The sequence below is a fragment of the Emys orbicularis genome, chromosome 6 (genome assembly GCF_028017835.1).
Source record: "Emys orbicularis isolate rEmyOrb1 chromosome 6, rEmyOrb1.hap1, whole genome shotgun sequence".
NCBI classification, from domain to species: domain Eukaryota; kingdom Metazoa; phylum Chordata; order Testudines; family Emydidae; genus Emys; species Emys orbicularis.
In genome coordinates this window covers 53,189,812-53,209,170 of record NC_088688.1, presented here as the reverse complement: position 1 = coordinate 53,209,170, position 19,359 = coordinate 53,189,812, and the positions used below count along the sequence as shown (strand labels likewise).

At 39.3% G+C, this 19,359-nt stretch overlaps 1 protein-coding gene across 1 annotated transcript in view; it reads left to right on the top strand.

Annotated features, from left to right (window-relative positions):
• The window catches only part of EDIL3 (EGF like repeats and discoidin domains 3), a 314,997-nt gene that overhangs the window by 213,821 nt on the left and 81,817 nt on the right, over positions 1-19,359 (top strand). The gene's annotated exons all lie outside the window — the stretch shown is intronic.

The following is a 19,359-nucleotide window of genomic DNA, read 5'->3' as shown; positions in this document are numbered from 1 at the left end:
TTTATGGCTACCTATATTAAAAGCTCCCCCAACTGGCTTTATCATGTAGCCTGCCAAAGCTGAGATACCCTTTTATAATCTAATATGTGCAGACTTTCCAGACTAATATTCAAGTATTAATCATTTATTTTATTGCAAATAATTATTAGTGAAAGAGAATTCAGTAGGTGTTTTATTTTAAAATAAAATATTTGGTGGTACATTTGTTACCCCTCTCAGAAAGTACTGGTTTATATTACTTCCTCCTTTTATTATCATCTCACCATTTATAAATATATTTTTTAAATTGATAAACTACATTCCTAGTCCATAGTCAATAGTGGTCAAGGAGAGGATTGGCAAGAAGGCCTGCCAAGTAAGGCCCTAATCCTGGAAAGGGATCTACACACACAGATTATAGGTAAAATTTCAAAAGGCATGTAAATGATTTAGGACCCTAAGTCCCATTGACTTTCAATGAGCCTTAACCTTCTACGTTCCTGAGACACTTTTGACAATGGGACGTAGGCTTCTAAGTTCCTTAGCACTTCTGCAAATTCAACTCTGTGTCACCACCAAGACCTATAGGTGTCTTAGGCCCTGATCCTGCAGTGAGCTTTGCACAGCTGACCTTTGCCAGTGCACAAGACTCCATTGAAGACTTTAGGGTCTACACACTGGGAGCCCCACATATAATGGTCCTTGTAAGCAAATCTCTTCACATGATTGGGATTCTACTATGCTACTCAAGATAGTTAAGTACAAAGCAGACTGCAAAGAGTTACAAAGGGTTCTAACAAAACTGGGTAACTGGGCAACAAAATGACAGATGAAATTCAATGTTGATAATTGCAAAGTAATGCACATTGGAAAACATAATCCCAACTATGCATGTAAAATGATGGGGTCTAAATTAGCTGTTACCACTCAAGAAAGAGATCTTGGAGTCATTGTGGATAGTTCTCTGAAAACATCCACTCAATGTGCAGCGGCAGTCAAAAAGCCAACAGAATTTTGGGAATCATTAGGAAAGGGATAGATAATAAGACAGAAAATATCAGAATGCCACTATATAAATCCATGGTACATCCACCTCTTGAATATTGTGTGTATATCTGGTAACCCTGTCTCAAAAAAAGATATATTGGAAAAGGTACAGAAAAAGGCACCAAAAATAATTAGGGGTATGGAACATTTTGCATATGAGGAGAGATTAATAAAATGGGACTTTTCAGCTTGGAAAAGAGACGAGAAAGGGGGGGGATATGATAGAGGTCTATAAAATCATGACTGGTGTGGAGAAAGTAAATAAGGAAGTGTTATTTACTCCTTCTCATAACACAAGAACTAGGGATCACCAAATGAATTTAATGTGCAGCATGCTTAAAACAAACAAAAGGAATATTTCTGCACACCATGCGCAGTCAACCTGTGGAACTCTTTGCCAGGGGATGTTTTGAAGGCCAAAGACTATAACAGGATTCAAAAAAGAACAAGATAAGTTCATGGAGAATAAGTTTATCAATGGCTATTAGCCAGGATGGGCAGGAATGCAAAATCATGCTCTGGAATTTCCCTAGCCTCTGTTTGCCAGAAGCTGGAAATGGGTGACAGGAGATGGATCACTTGATGATTACATGTTCTGTTCATTCCCTCTGAAGCACCTGGCATTGGCCACTGTCAGAAGACAGGATACTGGGTTAAATGGACCATTGGTCTGACCCAGTATGGCATTTCTTATGCTGTGCATATTACAAATCACTGAGTAACACAAACATTACTTTAATAAATAATTTTCATCTCCCCTCCATCTCATTTACCCTTGCTTTCAGATATTGTCAAAACTAAAAGCTATTGAGTAGTCCATTCCCATTTATATTAAAAGTACAAATTGTTAAACATAGTCAAAACCATAGAATCATGGAAATGTAGGGCTGGAAGGGATCTCGAGAAGTCATCAAGTCTAGCCGTCTGCACTGAGGCAGGCCTAAGTAAACCCACACCGTCCCGGACAGGTGTTTGGCCAACCTGTTCTTAAAATCCTCCAGTGATGGTGACTCCACAACCTTCCTTGAAAGCCTATTCCAGAGCTTAACTACCCTTATATTTAGATTTTTCTAACATCTAACTTAAATCTACCTTGATGCAGATTAAGCCTATTACTTCTTGTCCTACCTTCAGTGGACACACAGAATAATAGATCCATGTCCTCTTCATAACAGCCCTTAGCATACTGGAAGACCATTAAGAAGACCCTCCTCAGTCTTCTTTTCTCAAGACTAAACATGCCCAGTTTTGTTACCTTCCCTCATAGGTCAGGTTTTCAAAACCTTTTATCATTTTTGTTGCTCTCCTTCAGTCTCTCTCCAATTTGTCCATATCTTTCCTAAAGTGCAGCTCCCAGAATCCTCCGGCTGAAGCCTCACCACTACCAAGCAGAGCAGGGCAAATACCTCCTGTGTCTTACATATGACATTTCATTTAATACATCCCAAAATATTAGCATTTTTTGCACCTGCATCACATTGCTGACTCATGCAATTTGTGATCCACTATAACCCCCAGATCCGTTTCAGTAGTACTGAGACAGTTATTCCCCATTTGTAGTTGTGCATTTGATTTTTCCTTCCTCAGTATAGTACTTTGCATTTATCTTTACTGAATTTCATCTTTTTGATGTCAGACCAATTCTCCAATTTGTCAAGGTTGTTTTGAATTCTAATTCTGTCTTCCAAAGTACTTGTCATTCCATCAATATTGGCGTCAGCTGCAAATTTTAAAAGGATACCCTCCACTCCATTATCCAAGTACTTAATGAAAATATTGAATAGTACTAGTCCCAGGACCTGGGGGGTGGAGGGGCATGAGATATGCCCTCCCAGTTTGACAGTGAACCATTGATAACTTCTCTTTGAGGAAAGTCCTTCAACCAGTTGTGCACCCACCTTATAGTAATTTCATCTAGACCACAGTTCCCTAGTTTGCTGATGAGAATGTCATGTGGGACTGTATAAAAAGTCTTACTAAAATCTACTGCTTCCCCCCACCCATCATTTGGACAAATAAACCTATCAAAGAAGGAAACTAGGTCGGTTTGGTATGATTTGTTTTTGACAAATCCATTCTGGCTATTCCTTGTAACCCTGATATCCTCTATGTGCTTACAAATTGACTGTTTAATAATTTGTTCCAATATCTTACCAGGTATTGAAGCAGACTGACTGTTCTATATTTCATGGTCACTTTCACCCAAATTGCTTTCCACCTTCAGATTCGCTACCAGTTCCTCCCTGTTGGTCAGAATGTCTGTCCCTCTAGTTACTTCCTCCACTTTCTGAAAAACAAAGTTGTCCCCAGTACATTTCAAGAACTTTCTGGGCATTTCGTGTTTTGCTGTATTACTTTGTATTACTTTTCTAACAGATGTTTGGGTAGTTAAAGTCCCCCATTACTACCAGGTCTCGTGTTCTCGATATCTCTGTTATTTGTTCTAGAAATGCCCCATCCATGTCCTCTTCCTGATTTTATGATCTGTAGTGGATCTCTACCAGGATATCACCTCTATTTTTTTTTTACCCCTTTTATCTATACCCAGAGACTTTCAACTCCGTAAATATAAATTCTATTATTATTACATGCATTTCTAGGATACCTATCACAGTAGTATCTGCAATCCTAATCTGCAAACACTTACTAATAGATATACATTTAAGCATGTGAGTAGTCCTAGTGACTCCTTGGAATACTCATTGCTTTAGTTATGCCTAAACAGTAAGTTGTACCATACATTTCATAACATTAACGTTTTAAAACTAAAGGAGCCCTAATCATTTGCTTTTGTTTGTTAGTTTGTTTATTTTTCCAAGAAGGGACCAAAACATTAAATGTATTTAAAATACAGACTTTCTAAATCCCACCACTTCCATCCCCAATGGAGGGAGGGGGGAGGTCAGATGGAAAACGTTTTCACTTTCTACATCAATCATCCAGAACTTCCATAGGGCAAGTATGCACCAGGTGATAAGTATTTGCTAATAAAATGATAAAAAATGAAAATACACAGAGGTCTATAGAACATTCGTGCAAACATCTGGTCGGAAGAGCTCTTAAGCAAACTGCCATCTGTCAAACCATCCACTTTGTCAAAGTTCATTTCATCACTCATGAATACTAGAGTATCAGCTTCCACACACACACAAAAAAACAAAAAACTTGCCATCCTCATAGATTAAATATTTGATATAATTTAATAGCACACACTTTTTTTTGCAGGATATAAAACTTCAGTGGCCAAGTTAATCTTTTCAAATTTAGCCTCACATAGAGTAGCTGTATATTGTTTAAGAGAGCTGGAACCCCAGGGAATCTTGACAAGCGAAGTGTTAAAAACCCTACCTGAGCTCTGCATTTGCTTTCAGCAGTCCAACAGTGAGGCATAATAAAATAGCTGGATTTCCTTGGGGGAATTTGGACAAGTGTAATTGGCAGCAGACATCTGATTACCTGGCAGGTGAGGAATATAAACCAGCAAAGAGGTGAGTTTGAATGCTCCCTAACTTGCTTCCCTGCTTGTCTTTTGAACTGCAGGAACCAAGAAGCATATCTTAAGCTGGTGGAAATTGTCACAGCTCCAGTGATTTCACTGAAGTCAGCGGACCTACAACAATTTCCACCAGCTGAAGATCCGCCCCTGTGTCTTTGTTAGCCTTTAGGCACTTGCCCCTTCAACTTTTCTTTTGGTCTGGGCAAGGGAAGCTGTACTTTTTCTGATAAAACGTGGGGTAAACTGTTCTTCCCCAACAGCAGAGTGAAAAAGTCCTTGTGCTGATATGACTAGCTGCTGCATTAAATGGCCTATATCACATGAATAAAACTTCTGGTTATAATTGATTCTTTTTGCACCATAATCTGTATATGCTGGTTCATTTAACATTGAATGTAAAAAAACGGTGACGTCAGTGCTGAGATTTTAGATGCACAAAAGATAGCCTGTTCAAAGTTAGGATTCTCTCAGCAAGAGAAACTTGGTTCTCTTGTGCATACTGTGTAATATACTCTATTATTTGTTATAAGCCATCTTCCTTAATATCCTTGCATAGTGTGGTTGAGTTGTTGTAAGAGCAATCATTTTAAATGTCTTTTCTTTTGTGCATCTAAAATCTCAGCATTGATGTCACAGTTTTTTACATTCAACTTTGTTAGCATTAAAATAGTTTAAGAATAGTGAAAGGTCATGCACTGAATGAAATAAACAAGTGATATTCCATGAGTGTGTGCCTAAATCAGTAAGAAGATGATGTACCTCTCTTGAATAGTATGCTTTAGTCAAATATTTATAACATTTTGTGTCTTAATTAATTACTTTCAAACTTGGCAAAGCAAATATTGCTCATTAACAAATGTGCTTGTGCCACGGTTGAAATTTTAAAAAGATACTCTCTTTTTACGTTATCCTACATCAAGGAACAAACAAACAAGTGAAATTACATTTAAAAAATTTGTAAATCTTTCTCAAATAATTCAGCTTTTGGTTGGCAACTTAGGCACCAAACCTGTAAATGTATTCACAGTTGTATTCCCCAGGCCATCTCAAAAGTCCCTTTGACTTCTGTGGAACTTCATCTCTTTGGAGGATCAGTACTATGGAACGAAACTCCTCAACACTATGAGTATGTTTTCACCACTGCAACAATATAATCCTCTTATTCTGTGAGTGCTAAAGCAGAAAGTTATCATTACAATCTCACATCCCATGGGGCTTACCCTTGCGTTCTCTATAACATAGATCAAGCAATGAATTTTTAAATTAGAGCCATTGTCTTCCAAATGTTCTGAACAGAAAAAATAAGGTGTATTCTTTTTTTAGGGCATAATCCAAAGTTCAGTGATGTTAATGAAAAGACTTCCTTTGGCTTCAATGAGCTTTGGATTGGGGCCTTTGAGGTTTGGCTTTGTATAAAAGGAAGCTTGAAAATTCTCAGCTCTTTTCCATCCACAGTTTTTTGTGTGTGGTGAAAACAAGGGTTACAAAGATATTGAACTTAACTGTACAGTTTCCTTGCACACATGTGTGGAACCCGGATGTTGAAACTTGATTTGTATTTCAGTTTTCTTCTGTCATAGAAAAATATCTCTCTTCAGGGTGGTGTTGCGGGGGGGGGGGAAATCAAAGTGTTCCCTCTGATTTTTTTTCCTCCGGAGTGTTAGTTTTTTTAAATAATAATAAAAACCCCACAGAAGTAGGCAATGCCACAAGAAGTATAAACACAAGGGAATGTCACCAAAACAAAAAACTATTTTCATCCCATCTGGGGAAAGACTGCATCAGCCTCTCCACTGGTGTCTTGATTCATTCCAGGTTTATAATTGGTTGTTCTTGTTCATGTTTATTAAACATCAACAATGTGTGCGCTGTTTTACAAGACAAAGATGAAGACAGTCTCTTCCCTGAGGTATGGCACAGTTTGTATTATAGAACCTAGGAACCACAGTCATGGACCAGGACCCCATTGTGCTAGGCACTGAACAAACACAGAACAAAAAGACAGCTCCTGCCCCAAAGAGTTTACACTCTAAGTATAAGATTTGGATAGAGACAGACTCAGGGCCGGCTCTGGCTTTTTTGCCGCCCCAGGCAAAAAAGCCTCCCGCCGCCCCCCGCCCCCCCACCGCAGGGGAGGGCGGCGAGCCCCACCGGGGAGAGCGGAGCCCCGGGGGTCAGAGCGCCGGGGGGAGGGCAGCGAGCCCCACCGGGGCTCCGCTCTCCCCGGCGGCCAGAGGCTGCGCCGGGAGGAGGGCGGAGAGCCCCGCTGGGGCTCCGCTCTCCGCGGCGGCCAGAGGCTGCGCCGGGAGGAGGGCGGAGAGCCCGGCCGGGGCTCCGCTCTCCGCGGCGGCCAGAGGCAGCGCCGGGGGGAGGGCGGCGAGCCCTCCGGGGCTCCGCTCTCCCCGGCGGCGAGAGCGCCGGGGGGAGGGCGGCGAGCCCGGCCAGAGGCAGCGCCGGGGGGAGGGCGGCGAGCCCGCCGCGGCTCCGCTCTCCCCGGCGGCAAGCCCGGTCGCATCCCCGCTCTGGGGCCGGAGCATCGCGCCGCTCCCCTCCAGGTGCCGCCCCAAGCACCAGCTTGGTGGGCTGGTGCCTGGAGCCGGCCCTGGACAGACTGAAAGAGGAGTACCGGGAAGCAAGGAGACAGTTTTGGTCAGCATGATAGGCAGTGGTTTCAGCATAACAGCTGCCTAATTGCTGTCAAGTTTTTTGTAGGCATCAGAGCAAAGGAGAGTTTCAAGGAGGGATCTGAAAGAAAACAATGAAATGTTTTTGCAGATGTTTATGGGTAACTCTTCCCAAGTTTGAGGGGCAGCATGGGAGAAAGTACAAAGGTGTTTGCCTGAAAATGTAACAAGTGATTGGTGGTGGCTGACATCACGGGCTGATTGGAGGAGGAAGCTGACCTTTCACTACTCAATGGTTCCCAGGTTCATGAAATGTTACAGGGGGTTCTTGGGAAAACATTCCCTAATGAGGGACAAAGCTGTCCCTATGGATCCCGGGCAGCACAGGCCAGCAGCCTGGAGCCCCTGGACTTCCAAGAGCTAAGCAGATCAAAGCAAGCATCTCTATCACACTGAGGAGATTTAAACTTCAAGAGTCCTTATTAGAAATGGAAAGGGAGGTGGATATTTTTTGCTGTTTTTAAAATTAAATAGGCAGCTAGTATTGTTTTTAAAATTATTATGAAGAACAAGTTTAAGCTTTGTTGTAATGTGCGTTGTTTGCCTGGACTGCTCAAGACCTGAATACTTGTGTAGGAGGAATGCTATGAGTTGGCTTCTTAAATACCTTCATGCTGTTTCATCAAGGAGTGTCGAATGTAAAACATAGGAGCCTTGTCTTATAACAGGCTTATTCAGAGTGATACAAGATATGAAAGTGAGATCTTGGAAGAGTATTGCCGTTTTCATAATGTAATAAAAATACTTTAATGATAAATAATAATTAATAATAGTGTGTATTAAGCAGGTCATAAAAACAAATTTTATTTTTCCAAGATCACTGCTTTTATAATTTATACTCAGGTAAAGGAGAAAATCCCTGGAAATATTCATTTTTAAGAGGGGGTTCACGAGACTTGACATTTTAGTGAAAGGGGTTCACAGGTTGTTAAAGTTTGGGAACCACTGCACTACTGAATGAGAGATGTTTCAGATGGTGGGGATAGGGTGTGAAGGCCTTTGAAGAGAGAGGTGACAATGTCAAAGTGACAGGCTAGGAAAATGAATTTCGCAGCAGCAATCTGAATGGATATGAGTGGGGTGAGACTGCATTTGTCAAGGCCAGAGAAAAAGATGTTCCAATAATTATGACATGAGATGATGAGAGTTTTAGCCACATGAATGGATAGGAAAGGCCAGCCTGGATTTGAAGACCTAGAGAAAGTTCCGACTCAAGGATAACACCTATGTTAAAGGCCTCAAGGACAGCCACAGAAAACATAAGATGTACTTGGAGACCCAGAAAAGAGGTTGAATTAGGGTTGCATGTCGTCAAAGGGTTAGTTTAAAAAAATCAATGAACAATTGGAGTGTTTTTCATAATAAATTGTGATCTCTTTTTGGCTATCTATGTGTGCTGGCCAATTATTCTGAAATTTCAACAGAAAATGATAAAATACTTCAACATATTTTCATGAAAATGTTTTGCTGGTTTTTTAATAGCTTTTCTTATGGTTTCATTTTTCCTTATAACATCTTGCTTTATTTCTCTGTTTTCTTTAATACAATCTTGGGATGGAGAAGGCATGTCAATGACATAATGTCTGTGAGACTTAGGAAGGATCAGAGGAGCAGTAGGTGAGAGCAAGGTACACTTGGATTGGTAAAACATTCTATGGATTGGAGCATTGTGGAAGACTGCAGTAGGAGAAGTAAGCTAAAGATATAGTGAAGAGGGTGAGAGGAAATGCAGCTGGAAAAATACTTTGGGATGTAGACTGAAGCAGAGTTTTTCAAGGTCTTAAAGAAAGAATCAGATATTTAAATGTGATATGGTTGGCAAAGAATGTCATCTAATACTTGGAAATCTTTAACTCAATAATATTTTTCCAATGTAAACCTGTAAAACAAAAAATGTTTAAAATGAAGTGCATATAGTAGGGAAGGGTTGCAGAGAGGTTTGAGATGCAATTTGAGGAGGTTGGATGAGGAACAAGTCAGCAGTGAGCTCAGAAAGGGAATGGGGCATGAGAGGTTGTGGAGGAGTCAGTGATAGGAAGACTGGGGATGCAATCAAAGGATGGAGTAGAAGATTACAATCCTTCTCTCACTGACATTTTTGAGAGTGATCTGTTATTTGCTATGGGTACACAATACAGTGGTATGATTGATAGGATGGGGACTGTATGCAATCTACTTCATTCTGTGCTTCAGCAGCCTTTTGGTGGGTGGGCTGAATTCAAGGTTTGGTTTTAATGTTCAAAGGCCTAACTGACTGGGTCTTCATTGCGCCATTGTGACCCTAATGCCCAACAGGCTCTTTTAAGTCACTTGATTGTAATTCACTAATACTTCTTGGTCTGACAATTTATGTATGGGACGGATTTAAAGCACCTTGAAGTCACAGGAAGTCTTTCCATTGACTTCAAGGGGCTTTGGATCATTCTGTATTGGTTACCACAGAGCTCAGAGGTTTCATGTACCATGGTGCATTGGAAGAAAAAGAACAGAATAGAAGTTATTTCTGGTCTCTGTCACATAAGTAATGAATCAAGTATCTGCCCTGGACAGAGTTCCAGGCTGTATTTGAGGTTTTATATTGTGACCCTTTATTGTTGTTGTACAGTCCTGTGAAAAGGAGAAGGCTAGGCTATGTTGGAATTAAATGGAGGCTGTATTTTGTTTATGTGACCCTGAATGTGTAGAAACAGCCTGCCTTTTAACCTCTGGGGACTATGGATTTAACCTATTTAACATGTGGAAATAAAAACTAATCTAAAATATTTTCTCTGATTGATTTTGTTCAGGCATTCTTTAACTGACATTTTAAGTCACTTATTTTGTGAGGGGCTAGCATGCCAATGGTGGAGTTATTTCATTGAGAATTTACAAGTTTGAAATATCTGGAGGGATTATTTTTACTAATAATAAAGTAATTAATATTTAGCATCTTTTAGCTAAACACAATTGCAGTTAGTTAATAACCATCTAATCAATATTTTGCAAATGAGGTGAAATTTTATAGGACTTCAGAATTCTGAACAACATGGGCCTTTTTATTGAGACTACAGTCTAAATATGCCACTAGCTGAATAATTCATATCATCCAGTTAATGGAATTTATAACAACTACTTTGGGATTAAAATAACGTCTTAATAAGAAGAAGAAACAAACCAAGCAAGTTTTTAGTCTGTCTAATTATGTAAATGCTCTGAGGCATAAAGTGAAATTTCTCAGCAATAAATAAATGAGGTGAGCATTTTCTGTTGTTCATAGCATATAGTATTCTGTTTTAATGCTACAAACCCCCAAACGTATGTTTTCCGTATCTATGATTTTTAACATGTACTTTGATCTATGCACAGAGGGTCAAATTCATGTGAGTAGTACACAGTCATGGCTCAGGACCCCATTGTGGTAGGCACTGTACAGAGAGGCAATAGATTGTTGAAGATGCAGTAGCAGAGATGGGGAAAGGCTTTTCTGGGTCCGGGTCTAAGTGAAGGACTTTTGCTCATACAACAAATTGGAATTAACAGAAAATATCAGTGTATTTATCCTAAATCTTATGGAAAACATTGAACAATCCCTATAATAGTGTCTCCGTATTTAGTTCCCCTGGATCACCCTCTTAGCATTAAAAGATTCTTTTTATATTTATTTTAATATTTCATTTACATCTCACATTGCCTGTCATGTAGGAACTTGGATGTTTGCCATGCTTTCTCATATTATTTGTAGCACAATTGTGTAAAGAAAATTTTTCCTTTTCCCTACACCTTCACCCCTTTCTCTCTCTCTCTCTCTCTCTCTCTCTCTCTCTTTTTCTCTCCCCTATTATGCATGACAATGAAAAATATCAAAAGTTTCCTATTCTCATTTTTCACATTATTCTTTGTGTATTTTCTGTCTTGATATTTAATTGATCCTGAGTCAGCATTTAGGAATGCAGCACTCTCTGTAACACTGTCAATAACATCTTCATAGTAAATCTGTACGTGGTCCACTGGCAATGCTCTCACGTATTGGCAAAGCAAAAGGCAGTTAAAGTAGTGACTGCCATAAAGCAGCTAACAATGAATGTGATGCAGAGAGTGGCTGAGCACCTGCAATTTTCCTTGACCTTAGTGTAGAGTTATGGGTGCTCAGATCTCTCAGGAGCAAGCCAAAGGCTCTGAAGTCATTGACAGAGAAGAATCATCATTCAAACTACATTTTCATTTCCACTATCAGTTTAAAAAATAACTAATGTTTCAGCACAAAGTAATGACTTCTATCATCCAGGCATATAAGTAGCTAAGTTTGCATTTTCTCTAAGTGCTTCATTGTGCTACAGCAATAGGTATCTTATCATGTGTCTCTTTCATATATATTGTAAACACTATAACTGTTCTCACTATGTTAAGGCCAAATTATCCTTCTGCCTATAACATCCACAATGGCATCAACATGAACTATGAGACTTAGACCAAAATTATCAAACTTGTGTGCCTCAACTAAAGCACAAAATGTTTGTGCTTCTGATTTTCAGAAGTGCTGACTAACTGCAGCCTCCCTTGACTCCAGTTCTTACTTCACTGGGAGCTGCAGGGACTCAGCATTTTGAAAATCAGGCCTCTCTTTGTTAGATTCCTAAACATGGGGCAGGTCCACACTACAACCTAAGTCGATATTACGTACGTCGCTCAGGGGTGTGGAAAAGCCCTCCAAGTGATGCAAGTTTCGTGCTGTCCACACTAGTGCTATGTCGGTGGGAGACGCTTTCCTGCCAACATAGCTTCCACTTCTCGCTGAGGTGGAGTAATTATGCCGACGGGAGAGTGCTCTTCCGTTAGTGCAGCTGCGCCAATGTAGTGCTGTAATGTAGACTTGCCCACAGATTCAAATATTTTAAGGCCACATGGGACCATTATGATCATCTTGTCTGTCCTCAACACAGGCCATTAAATTTAAGTGAATAATTTCCACATCAAGCTCTTAACGTCTGTCGAATCCATAACTTCTGTTTGAAGGATTTAGGAGCCTCATTTTGGATACCCAGGTTTGACAGTTGGGGCCCTAGAGCCCAATATTCAAACTTAGCAGCCCAATCTTATGCCACTGAAGTTAGTAGAAAGTTTGCATTGACTTCTGTGGGAACCAGATTAGAGCCTAAATTGGGATACCCAGTTCTGCATGGGGGTGCTCAATTGGCATTTGGACAATTAAAATAGGTATTGGGACACCTAACAGCTTATTTCAGCACCCAAATGTGAGATTTAGGTACCTACATTTGAAAATTGTATACTTATCAGAATCATGTATCAGCCACAGACGAAGAATGTTACCCACATTTTTTTTAAAATATTGAAAGCTACAGAAATATCATCTGCCACATTTTTGTTCGTTCCACACATGTCCACTCCAGGGGTCAGACTGGAGGCACAGAGAAAGTGTCGGTATTCTACTCAGCTCTTTTCATGGCTTGCAAAAATGATGAGCAGTGAAACAGCTGATTGTGATGACATTTAAATTGCTGCTGTTAGGCTTCAGCATTAGTCACCCTTCCATCAACATACAAAGCTCAAGTAAATTGGCTTTGCACAGAAGGTCGAAATGGAGTTGGGGAAAAAGGAACCCTTCCCCAGGGCTTAGTCAAGAATGACTGTGTAAGCCCTCAGCCTGTGAGTCATAGCAGCAAGTGAACATCTCATCTACACTGGCACTGCATTACCAAGTGTAGACAAGCCATAAGCATTTTAACCACTGTGTCATTTAATTCTATTCAAACCAGTTATAGATGCCAATTATTTAAAACACAGGCCACTGGTGGTGTACACTAATGCTCCCAGTATTGCTAGTACCAGTGGGGCAGCTCAAATGGTAGTGCAGTGGAAAACTTCAACAAAAAGGCAAGTGCAAATAAGGCCTGTGGGCCTCCCACCATACAGATTCAGTGGTGCTGAGTCCTGCTGTGCAGCCTTTCCCTCCCAGCACAGTGGGTCCACAGATGTCGTGTTTGTGGCCTCCTGGGTTGGTAGAGAGGAAATGGCAGTCATTCTGCCCTTAGAGTGGTTGTTTCACTTTGCATGCTGGTATGTTTCCAGTTCCAGCTCAGAGTGATGTCTTCATTAGAGCTGGTGATGAAAAATGCCATTTTATTTCAAATGGATGTTTTTAAATGTATTAATTTCAACAAATATTTTTGCAGAACAATATTTTCTAAAGAAAAAAATTTTCAGAAATTTTTGACTTGGGAAATTCTGAAATTTTTGGTTGAATTTTATTTTATTGGATATTTCCATTTTTATACCATTATTATTGTATTATTTTTGACTGTGTCAAAGAGTTTTTTATTACAATACAAACTGGATACCCTTTGAACTAGTGAATATGACAAGTCTTTCAATCTGCTTTAAGTAGCAGCTTCCTTAATGATTTTAAAAATAAAATAAACTATTTCAATGATTGTATTATGCCATATCATGTTATGTCAGTAGTAGTAGTAGTGCATATTACTTTATGGGAAATTAAAATATTTGGCTGTGTTCCCATTCCCATTCCCACTCTTCCATGAAACAGATATTCAGTTTTGACCAACTATAGTCTTCACAACCATCCGGAATGGAAATTAGAGGTGGTAACAAAAAAATTCTTTGTAAAAATGTCCCCGTTTTTCACCAGAAAATGTTTGTGAACATTTTCCATCTGCCTCTACCAGAAAGTTGATTTTTTAATATATTTTATATTTAAAGAAAAATTAAAACTTCAGTCTTTGGGAAATTGATAAGGTCACCAGAGAAGGGCTGCTTTGGTGAATCTCCCCATTCTGATAATATTCAATCCCCACTCAAACCCTGGTTTTTGCATAAGGGATAACTAAGATTAGTAGAAAATACACTCAGCACTGGAATAGATGAAGAGTCAAGTGAACATCATTGTTGTCAAGTGCAGATTTTCTGCATGTTGAGTTTGACAGTATTTGATCCTGGGCTGCAGAAGCATATGAACTTTAAACTGATCCCATTAGACGTTTCTCCTGTTTGAGCTGCATGGAACAAGCCCACAGTTCACCATCTCAGAGCCTAGTAGAGATAATTTGTCCAGCCAAAGAGGCATAAAACAAGATAAAAGATGATTGAAAAAAGCATTCCGTTATTCAGAATCTTGAGTTGTGTGTCAAAGGAGGGAGGAAAAACCATTCAAATTTTCCTCCATTTATGTTGTACATAGAAAGATTTGTAGACACTGAATAATACCTGGAGAAAATGGATTCCATGCTTGGGATTCTGTATGAATATTGAACTCCTTACATTTTACATGTCTACTGATAGTTGTAACAAATTATTCAGCAGGCTAACAAGTCTCCTGTGTATCCCAAATCCCAGGGCCAAAATTGTAAGTCAGATCTTTAATGGTGTTCCTAGCAGCTAAATCCACCTTAAGTACTACTTTGCTGAATGAGCCAATAGCCTCTCATTTTAAAGTTAACAAAAATTAGGGAATTTAAGATCTATAAAGAAATCTGACATCTATAGCTTTGGAACCTAAGACATGAGATACCACTGAAATATGTATATGTATACATGACTCTGTGTGGGGAGCACTTTCAGCTGCCACAACAGACAGGAAAATCTTGAAATGGCAAGCGAGGGCTACAAAAATAATTTATTTTCTCCACATGGAAAGTAATTATCTCTGTTTATCTTTTCCCTTTCTAGACATTCTCTGCCTTCATGAATTACATCACTAAAGTATTAACAGAATATTATTCTTGAGGCCCTGATCTGGAACCCAAGTACGTGCATACATACGTACGTACACACACACAAACGTACTCACACTTGTGAGAGAAGTTATACACATGCCTTGCATGGAGCCTAAATTTGTTTTAAAACATTGTCCCAGTTATATCCTCCATTGTCTGTAAAACTTTGTAAATATTTTCTTTCTGATGTTGCCATTTTCAGGCAAACACTCTTTTTTGAAGAGAGCTCAGATTAATGAGGCTGCTTTTGTTTGACATCTTCAACATAGATACTTCAGTGTTTTACTCCCAAACGGTTTTGTTTATGCACCAACATAATCAAATATATTAGTGCACCTGTGCAAATAGCATGATTATTAATTACTGCTTTAGAATCAGCAGAAAGAACAGAAAACATGACACATGGGGTGGTTTTATATAATAGGCCCTGATCCTGCGATATGCAGACCCATGGGGACCAGGGTGACTGTAGCTAAAAGGGTCAAAGGGATGAAAAAAATTCAAGGTTGAGTGGGATTTTCAAAAGTGTCTAGGGGAATTAAGTACCCCAGCTCCCAAGAGCCACAGCCTTGATATAAGGATGATTTGATTCAGCATTCTACTGGGAGCTTGACTCAGACACAATGGGCCAGATTCTCCTTGCTTTCTCCACTTACTTCACACTTACTCTACTGTGAATCGGGATTAACTTCACTGAAGACAATAAAGTTACACCAGTGTGAAGCTGGTGTAAATGAATGTAGATTCAGTCCTGATGCCTCCAGGAGAGTAGACCAGACCCAAACCTGCTTCACCCTTGGACAACTGTTTGCCCAGTGCCAGGTCATACCTCCTGGCCAGTGCACAGTAAGGCATGGCATAGCTCTGCCCTCACCCCACTGCATCCCCCAGCTCCAGGAGCTTCTGATTGTTTATCTTGTTGCGATAAAAGGTCTCGAATTAGGTTTATATCCCATAAACTCAGTAGACTGCCCAGGAATTATTTTATAAGGGCTAGTTTGTGCAACTCTTACATTGTTGCACACTTACTTACACAAGTAACCCTACTTTTTAAATAGAGGTCAAATTCAGAAAGTTCCTTTTCTTTGAGATCTGTGGAGTGTTACTTGTGTGAGTAAGTGCTCACCAGTATGAATAAGGATTGCATGACCTAGTCGCAAATGAGCTTCTCTACTAATACTGCATTAACTAGTCACTTAGCGGTAGATTCTGATACTAGTGTTGAACAGTACCTTATTCATCAAGTCTCGTCAACTGCTGTCTGGCATGAGTAAGGATGGCAGAATTTGACCCATAATTTTTGAATAACAAAGGAATTATTTTTATATGCCATATTATTAATAGAATTGGGGCCCTTTGTTTTATATTGGGCCAATCCTGCAGCTCTATTCATGTGAATAATCCTATTGGGCTACCTAGATGAATAAAGAATATGGAACTGATCCCTTTCCCTGCTCTTAGTAATTCTTCAGTGGCAAAGATCAAAATTTCCATAAAGGGTGTTCTTCCTCCAGCATCTAATCTTTAATAGTGTGAGTTTCTTTCGTCAGGGTATTATTGACTTTCTCCATCCTTGTTATGTCTAGATAGATATAATAGTTTTTATGCTTAATTTTCTTTATGCCAATAAACTCCTGTCTTTTTAAAATGATGTGTCAAATTGTTGTTCTTATCTTAATGCCTATCATCTCCTTGTTTATTTTAACTCACAAATAGCTATATAATTAAAATGTATCACGTTATTTCCTAGGTCCTTGCTTTTTCTGCATCCCTAAAGCCTAAGGTCTAACAATTAACTTGAGTTATTTTTCTTCACAATTACCACAGAGGACTGAGTTTTTTAAAAGATTGTATTTGCTAAAAGTGCTAGTTCACATTCCATACTGGGAACTTTATTTCCTACTAAAATACACTTAGTAAGAAAGCTTTCACCTACTGCTTTTAGTTATAGTTACTGCACAGTTGTAATATTTTGTATTTTGCTAGACTCTGGCTTGGCAAACGTAAAGGTCATAATAGAACACAGACACTATGGGCCAGTTTCTCTTCTGCTGTAATTCTTTTGACTTCATGGAGTTATACCTGTCAAATGTAGCCCCTGAGATTTTTATACACATGAAAGTTCTGGGAATTTCAAGGTACTTTTTTCCCTTCCTGTGGGTTTTCTCAGAAGTACTGAAGAAACATAGAGACCTAAATCAAGCATATTGTATAGCATCCGATTTCTTATTTTTAAATCTGATTGCAAAACTGCATGAAGCTCAGCAGTGTTGAAAGCCAATGCTCAGTGGTTCAGAGCAGAAACAGAGACCCAGAAAGCTAAAAAAAAAAAAGTTTGTTAAAACTTAGGACTAAATAAAAGGGGGCATGGTTTTTACCTAAAAATACATGGATATGGAGGTGGGTGTATGGGTGTGGAGCACAGAAAACTTATTTTCTTAAAGTATCAAGGTCACAGGTCAAACAGTACTCAAATTCCATAAGTAAAAGAAAGTAACTATGTTAATTAAGCAAGGCAATGGTATGGCTAAAGTTTTCATGTGTAGTCATTTGGCAGGAGCACCCTTTAATTTCATGTTTTTATAAAAACAAACAAAAAACCCAAACACCGTCTCCAAGAGCGTTCAACTCTTCCAAACGTGTGGGGAGAGGGGGCTCACAGGAGTTTAGTGTCAAAGGGTTAGAATCATAGGGGTAGAAGGGACCGCAACCACCTGCCAAGATGCAGGATTTGCTGTGGCTAAACTATCCAAGACAGAGGCTATCCAGCCTCCTTTTGAAAACATCCAGTGAAGAAGCTTCCACAGTCTCCCGAGGCGTCTGTTCCATTGTCCTAATGTTCTACAGTTAGGAAGTTTTTCCTGAGATTTAATTTAAATCTCCTATGCTGTAGTTTGAACCCATTGCCCCTTGTCCTGCCCTTTGTAGCAAAAGAGAACAACTTTTCTCCATCTTCTTTTATGGCAGCCTTTCAAGTATCTGAAGACTGCTATCATATCTCCGCTTAATCTCCTCTTTTCCAAACTGAACAGACCCAGTTTGTTCAGCCTTTGCTCATATGGCTTGCATTCCATCCATTTGATCATCTTTGTCACTTGCCTTTGCATCCTTTGCATCCTTTCCAGTTTCTTTACATCCTGTCTATACATTGGTGACTAATATTGGACACAGTACTCCAGCTGAGGCCTAACCAGTATCAAGTCGAGCAGAACTATTACCTCCAGAGACTTCCATGCTATACCTCTGTTGCATTTACTTTTTTGCAACAGCATCACATTGCTGACTCATGTGGAGGTTGTGATCCACCACAACTCCCAAATCCTTCTCAGCTGTGCTGCTGCCAAACCAGTTATCCCCCATTCTGTATTTATGCAATTGTTTTTTCTTCCTTAAGTGTAGCACCTTACATTTGTCTTTGTTGAATTTAATTTTGTTGTCTATAGTCCGGACTCTCTGAATTTTATCTCTGTCCTCCAAAGTGTTGGCAACTTTGTGACATCTGAAAACTTGATCAATATGCTCTTATACTTACATCCAGATCATTAATAAAGATGTTAAACAACACCAAACCCAGAATAGATCCCAGTGGAACCCCACTGGAAACATCCCTTCAATCTAACCTCTTTCCATTAATAGTTACTCTTTGTTTACTGTTGCAGTCATGGATGCTGTTAGTAGCCATTGTTTCTCCAGCATTAGGGAGATGGGTTTCAAAAAGCTTTAGTTAGTTATATTAACATTTACCGTATAAATCATTGGAGGGCAGACTTGTACAAAAAAGCCATATTAGAATTAGAAAAAAATCATCTGTATAAATGTGTGTGAACTGTTAGTGCAATTGGAAAATGGTTACCATTTGAATAACAGTGTCAATGGAGCTGGGAGGCAAGTTAGCTATAATTGTGTTTTCTTTAACTTAACTATCACTTGTCAGACTTGGGGGCGGCGGGCACTGTTTGGTTTGATTGTTTTTTGTAAATATTACAGGGTTACGTGACATACTATTTTTGTTTGTGCATGTTTAAGATTTTCCATATACAGAGTGAAAAGTATATTAAATCACCCTTATTAGGCAACCTCTTATAATAAGACACCATGCTAAAATATACTCCAATGTACTGAGCACAAATCCATTTTGCCTTAATTGGGAGACTCCTCTCAATTAGTATAATTGTCAATCCCTGGAGTGGACCACTTCAACATATTTTGCTGTTTTATTAATTGTTGTTTTTTTTCAGAAGGATGGGTGAAAAGAACTGTGAATTGCTCTACTTAAAATTTGATTGTAAATATATTGGGCCTGATTCTCCTCTTACACCAGTTTTACGCTGGTGTAATTCCATTGACTTCAGTAGAGTTACTCCATATTTATAACTGTATGTTTGAAGACAAACAGGCCCCTGAGGTGTAACTTTTGGGGGTCTGC